The following is a 7,395-nucleotide window of genomic DNA, read 5'->3' on the forward strand; positions in this document are numbered from 1 at the left end:
CTTGATTTTATGACTTTGAGCATGAAGATGAACCATCGATGGAGCCTCTAAACTTGAATATGGAGGAGTGTATAAGTTTACTTTTAAAGAGGAAGCGAAGCGCATTCCACGTTGCCTTTTATTTACTGTGTTGGCTCCTTACGAGGGATGAACATCTTCAACCCATTGTGTTGCCCCAATAGAGATGAACATCTTCAATCTGAAGTGTCATTCTTTGACGGGGATGATCAACATTAATCTTGTAGTATTATACTTAGGTGGTTGTGGTATCTCTTCTGATGGACTAAACTTAAATTTCTTTAAGTTTCCTTCATACCTTTAAAGAAAGGGATCGAATCATGACGTAGTTCAATTTTTTTTTTTTAACTGGACTGAACTTGAAATTTCTTTCAAGCTGCCTACATACCCTTCTTAATGATAGGGACCACGTCATAATGTAGTTCGAAGAGAATTTTTTTTTCTTTTATGCGCGACTGAACTTAAATTTCTTTAAGTTGCCTACGTACCCTTTATAATGAAAGAGTTCAAGTCGTAACATAGTTCATACAAAGTTTTTTTTATGCGTAAAACTTTTTGAGAAACTTGCCATTGATTGGGCCAATCCTTAGCCCGTCCTTATCGATTATCTTATATGCGCCGTTCGTGTACACCTCCTTGACGATGTAGGGTCCATCCCATTTAGGTGTGAACTTATTCCCCGTATGTCTCGTTGTGATAATGGGTCTTCTTACGGCGAGCACTAGATCACCTACTTGAAAGGACCGAGGCTTTACATGTTTATCGAAAGCCTTAGACATTCATGCCTGGTAACATTCCAGCGCTTGCTGAGCTTCTAACCGTTTTTTATCTAATGCTTCCAACTTTTAGAGCCGCAGTTTGGCATTGTCTTCCATAGTCAGCCCTTCTTGCACTGCCATTCTCAACGATAGAATTTCTCTTTCCAAAGGAAGGACAGCTTCTACCCCATAAACGAGAGAGTACAGGGTGACTCCTGTAGGGGTACGGTGAGTGGTGCTAAGCCCACAATGCTTCACCGATCTTCTCCTGCCAATCTTTCTTCGATTTGGAGACAATTTTCTTCAGCATGTTGCACAATGTCTTGTTAAATGCGTCAATCCATTTGCGGCGGCGTTATATATGGATGGCTTGTACTGCTTGAATTTGAATTTTTCACACAACCTGTCCATCAAACTATTGGAGAATTGTCTTCCATTATCTGTTACGATCCGATGGGGAATACTGTACCAATAAATGATATGAGTGCGAATAAAATGCACCACGTTTTCTTTCTTAGCTTCCTTTAGCGTGACAGCCTCAACCCATCTTGAGAAGTAGTCAGTGGCTGCGAGGATGTAGGAGTGCCCTGCTGTCTAGGTGTTATAGGGCCGACCAGATCGAGCTCCCATGCTTCAAAAGGCCACGAGGCTATGGTCGGATGTAGAGGCTTGGGTGGTTGGTGAATGAAAATCCCATGATATTGACAGGCTTCACATTTCTTCACATAATCCATTGAGTCCTGGATCATTTCCGGCCAATAATAACCCATTCCTTTCAGCTGGAATTATAGCTTTAGTCTTGCTTGATGCGTGCCACATACGCTCGAGTGTACCTCCTTCAGAGCCTTCGCTGACTCTTCTTTACTGAGGCACCGAAGAAAAAGTCCCTCATAGGATCGATGGTATAAGACCCCTTTGTAGTAAATGAAATGTGTTGACGGTCGTACCACTACCGGCGATTGACAGATGATCTCTTTATTTTCTTCATTTAGCAGAGTTAACCTTTGAAAGACTGAGCATCGAGTATCTCTAGGAATAGTATGTGGGCTTCCCCTTTCTGTTTCTGTTATGCTTCATCTTTTGAAGACCAGGGCTCGTGCGGCAGGTGGTCTGATACGGTCGAAGGCTGAGGCTCTTTTATCTTTGCCCTCATTTTCTCCTGTATCATGAACTTCTTCCGTAGTGATATGATTGTTGTTGGCCACTTTCCCCTTCGCTTTTCTGATTATGTGGACTGGCTCTAACGGCTCATATCCAAGACCTGCCCTCGACGTGGGTATAGTGTGTCCCTCTTTCAAGAGCTTCTTTTGGGTTGGTGAGAGTCGGGGTTGCTCGTAAATCTTAAAACTTTTGAACTCAGTATGAGTTGTGAAATCGTAGCCCGCCTTCGTCAACATCTTGTAAGCTTTGGGATCGAATCCGTCTTCCGTTCGCTTCTCGGGTAGCTTTGACCCTGTCGCTTCTGCCTCCGGCATGTGGACTTCCTGCCTCGTTATCGGCGTGAGGGGTGTGACGAAACTCTCCTTTAGAATTTCTATGTCACCGACATGCAAACCCTTTGAGCATTCCGCAAAAGGCGATTCACCCTTGTTTTGTCTCGATAAAGGGACAGCGTAGAATTGGAGGTTTTGAGGCTTTCCCGCCCCTCACCATAGGGGTTTCTCTTACGCCAAGGGACATTCTGTCCTCTTTTGGGGGTGGGGCTCATACCTTGCCTACGTCTACTGGCGACTTCGATCTGGATCCATCTATTTTCTTCGTCGGAAAATTTCCCGCTGGCATAGTCTCACTGAAATTCTCGCTCTTTAAGTAAAACTTTCCATCTGCAAAGTGAGACTCGACTTCAGAAAACGGATTAGAATCTGCTTTGACCTTCTTAATCCCATCCTGGTAAAACTTGAAACACTAATGCAGTATCGACGTAATCACACCATTCCTATGAATCCAAGGGCGTCCCAATAGCAGTTTGTAGGTGGGCTTTGAGTCTATCACATGAAACAGTGCGTCGGCCTTTAGATCGCCAATGAGGAGCTCCAAGCGTATCATGCCTATCGCCCTTTGGCTGCCTTGATTGAAACCCTGAATTACTAATTTGTTGTTTGATAGTTCTTCCATGAGTATGCCCAACTATTTCATAGTCGTCTTAGGCATTATATTGACAGTGGATCCATTGTCGATGAGGATTCGACCCATTCTCTGTTCTCGCATGTATCCAGAGATGTACAGAGGTCTATTATGAAATTTGGATCCCAACAACAGACCTTCGTCTAAGAAGCCTATGGATGTGCAACACGAGGCATAAGCATGTGCTGTGGGGGTCGGTGCGCCAGAGGCATTGGATTCTAACAGTGCTTCAATCAAGGTCGTTTTAGCCTCTTGCGAGAGTGAAAGCAGATCGTCTATGTTGGATAATGACGAACCCTTTCGTTCTCTTGTTGACCTTAATGGGCCTAGAATAGTATCTTCCTCCTCTCTGATACTTACAGCAGAACATGCGGCAATCTCTAGTATATCCTCTGAACCCCAATTGCAGAAGTTCTTCGAGAAGAAATCTGCTAAGGTTATCTATCCTCTGGGACGAGAAACATCCTCGTCTTCCCCCTTGACAGCCTTGGGCCTTTGAGCCTTTTTTCTATCCTTCCTTTTTTGTGTCTTGCTCTCTTTCTTGTAGCTTCTATGAGAGCGTAGCTCTTTTTGGGTAGAGTTCAGTCTTCCCTTCTTACGGCGTGTCACAAGAATCCAGCCTTTGTTATCGTCATCGTCAGCGCGCTCTCCTCCGTTTTGAGGATCTATAGCTTGGACCTCCTGCTGAAACTGCACTACCATAGGTTCGAAGGTCCTTTCTTCATAAGATATGGTTAGTGGCGCCACGCTCGGAGTTACTGTCACTGCAGCATGATTCGTTTGGACCACCTCGTCTAGATCCAGTTCTATTTTCCTTTCACGGGCCAATTTGAGGATCAATTCTTTCAGTATGAAACATTTTTCGACCAGGCGACTGATGACCCTATGATACTTACAGTAATTGGGGTCATCCACCTTGCCGGCTTGTTTTGGTCGCCTACATTCTGGCAGTTGGATAAGGTGGTTCTCTAGTAATTGTTCAAGCATGTCCGCTACGTCAGATTCAGGGAATGGATAAACCTTCGCCTGTCTTTCTTTCAGGGTTGGGCGACGTATCTCGCCTTCTTGGTCTTTCTTCTCTATTATCTTTTCTTTCCTTTTTGAGGAGAACTTCAATGGGGTTGTGTTAATGACCATTGATTCCTTCGTGACACCTTTCACTGTTTTCTTGGCGCTCTTCACAATTTTCTCGGTGCCCTTCACCTCCTTCTTGTCTTTCCTCGGTTCGTGGTTCAAAAAGTCCCACGTTCCTCTATTGGAGATACTTAGCTTCATTTCGTGAGCACGGGTCGCTAATTCTTCAAAGGTACGGGGCTTAATCCCTTGTAGAATATAGAGGAGTTCCCAGTGCATACCTTGCATGCACATTTCCACAGCAGACAACTCGGTGAGTCGATCTTTGCAATCCATAATCAGAGCTCTCCATCGATTGATGTAGTCGATGACTGGTTCCTCTTTTCGTTGTTTGGAGTTTGTCAGCTTCATCATGCTGACGGTGCGTCTGGTGCTGTAGAAGCGATTCAAGAATTCTCTTTCAAGTTGCTCCCAGCTGTCAATCACCTCAGGCTCTAAGTCTATGTACCAGTGAAAAGCATTCCCTTTGAGGGTTTTGACGAAATGTTTGACCGGTAGATCTCCTCTTGTTCCCGCATTTTCACATGTTTCTATGAAGTGGACGATGTGTTGCTTTGGGTTGCCCTTTCCGTCGAATTGTTGGAACTTTGAAGGCTGATATCCAGTAAGCATTCTCAGGTTGTCGATCCTCTGAGTGTATGGCTTGGAGTACATGAAAGAGGTTTGGGCCGGCCCTCCATATTGAGCTCTTATGGAGGTCATAATCATGTATGTAGTTGTTGGACCGATAAAGAGGCCACCGAGGTTGACTATTACGATTGGCTTTCTTGTAGCATGGTCTTCCCCTTGTCGATTTCTTTCATCGTGGGTGCTAGGCTTGATTGAGCAGCCTCTCGAGACTGCATTTATTCCTTCAGGGCAGCGATCTCGTGGTCTCGCTCCTCGACGGCTTTCATCAGGAAGTTAATCTTCCTTTCTATTTCAACCATGGCCACTTCTGCTGTCACATCCGCCATCATGACAGAAATCACATCTGGCGGTGAATCTCTTTCCAGTTTGTCGAGCGCGAAAGTAGAGTTGTCGAACAAAGGGTTTTCCTTAATGACAATCCCACTTTGTGGGGATTCCATCATTTGTTTCAAGATGTCGTGGGCGATGGGGGAGCTCTGCTCTTGCTCTTGCGTGATTTCTTTTGAGCAGCCGCGGGTGACCGGTCCTTTGTATGAGTCATTTGTGGAGGAAGCTTTGGATGCCATCTTCTTAGGAGATTTGGATGCCACCTTCTTAGGCACCATTTGGCTTGTTTTAATGTTGAGAAAGAGATGAGAGGTAGAGAGGTTCCACTGGACGTGCCAATTTGTTCACACGAGGTTTTCGGAGAAACGTATTTCGTGAAGTTGAATTTAAGTTGGTGTTGATGTTGGAGTTGATTTGATGCGATGTGGTTCGATCTTTAATACTTGATCCTCTGATTCTCTCTCAGTTGGATGAATATGCTTGACTCAGAGAAGGAAAGCACTAAACGTTCTTGAAGTAGAAGTCTTAAAAGCTTGGAGTAGAAGTCTTGGAAGAGTATTTGTGTCTTCAAAGGTCTTCTACCTTATAGGAGTGCAGCTTGATGAGTCTTGGAAGCTTGAAGTAAAATTTTTGGAAGAGTATTTGTATCTTCAAAGGTCTTCTACCTTATAGGAGTGCAACTTCAGGAGTCTTGGGAGTCTTCTGCTTGTTAGTGAATTCTCTCTGGGTCTTCTGAGTGTAGAAAATGTTGCCGTTACAAATGAAGAGAACTTCTCTATTTATAGAGTTCTCAGGTGGGCTTCGTAGGCTTGGTTGGTCCATGGGCCTGACCCTTGGACCCAATTAGTTGGTTTTGGGCTTGATCTGGAATTTGGGTCCAATTCAACTTTTTTTTGTAGTTTGGACTTTAAGCCCAAATAGTAATATCAAATTGGACCAATTTAATCTCATTTGATTCATCCGCGTGACATCATCGAAACTTGTCTTCAATTCAATTCGGGACATGTGTCAACTTCTAATTGGACCCAAAGTCAATGATTTAGAAATTCGTCGTTAATTTAGCAAACGACGTGGTGACTTGTGATTGGTCTAAAATTTCTCATTCAATAGTTTCTTTTATATTTAACCTCGTTTTCAAGTAAGTTATAAATAAATAGTCGTATCTTTAACAATAAACAAATTAAAAAAAAATAGAGTAATTTAGCTATAAAATCTTGGCGTGAAAATTTGAACATTCATAAAATCTAAAAAATAATAAACATATTGAAAAAAAAAGCAACTAATTTTAATTTTAGTTTTAAACTAAAAGTAAAACCCTTTTCATTTAAATTCAGCCAATGATTAAAAAAGAAAAAAAGGAAAACAATAAGGCTAAAACATCACTTATGTTTTTCATTTTCTTAAAATCTTTATAAAAAAATTAAAAGTTCATAAAATGTATGAAATAAGTTACATGTAGTTTTTTTTAAAAGGAAAAATTCAAAACAAAAAAAAAATTACATTTATACATGTTCCAACCCATAATTTTGGGATGAAAAATTCCAAATATATATATATTTTTTTTGCATTATATTTAAATTCATTTGCAAATAGATTTATCAATAAACAGTTATATCTCTTTAATATAATTTTTTTATATATATAATTGTTTGAAATACACAATGTTGAATGAGAAATTTTGGACCGATCACAAATTGCCACGTCATTTACTAAATTAATGACAAAATTCTAAATAATGGAAGTCGAGACTAATTAGAAGTTGACATTTGTCCCAAATGAAGTTGCAGACATAAATTGACGAAATCCGATATGCCACATGTTTCCTTCATAACCGTTGGATTGAATAAAAGTACTTCGGACCAATTTGATATTATTATTTAGGCTAAAAGTCCAATTTAGCCCATAAATAGGCTTAATTTGACCAAAATGTCAAATAAGACCCAAATCTAATTAGTCAGGCCCATGGACCAACCAAGCCCAAGCCCATGAATTCCAGAAGAGAACTCTATAAATAGAGAAGTTCTCCTCATTTGTGGGGGCAGCAATTCTATACTCTAGAGAGTTTATAGGGAATTCTTTACAATCAGAATACTCTTTGACTTCTGAAGCTGACCACAACTGAAGTCCTTTTAAGATGCAAGCATTTTGAAGACTAAAATTCTTTGAAGATACAAGCCTTCTGAAGACTGAAGTCCTTTGAAGATACAAACATTTTCTACATTCAGAGAGCCTAGAGAGAATTCATCAACAAGCAGAAGACTCCCAAGACTCCTGAAGTTGCACTCCTAGAAGACAGAAGATCCTTGAAGACCCAAAGACTCTTCCAAGACTTCTACTTCAAGAACGTTCAGTACTTTTCTTCTTCAAGTCAAGCACATTCACCTAAATGAGAGAGAATTAGAGG

The 7,395-nt window shown here is 41.5% G+C and overlaps 1 pseudogene; it reads right to left on the minus strand.

Moving 5' to 3' along the window:
* Nucleotides 1-3,341: 3,341 nt before the first annotated feature.
* On the minus strand, nucleotides 3,342-5,269 carry LOC120068954 (uncharacterized; annotated as a pseudogene).
* Between the last annotated feature and the right edge of the window lie 2,126 nt (nucleotides 5,270-7,395).

The sequence above is a fragment of the Benincasa hispida genome, chromosome 7, assembly GCF_027475165.1.
Source record: "Benincasa hispida cultivar pf3 chromosome 7, pf3_genome.v1.1, whole genome shotgun sequence".
Taxonomy (NCBI): Eukaryota; Viridiplantae; Streptophyta; class Magnoliopsida; order Cucurbitales; family Cucurbitaceae; genus Benincasa; species Benincasa hispida.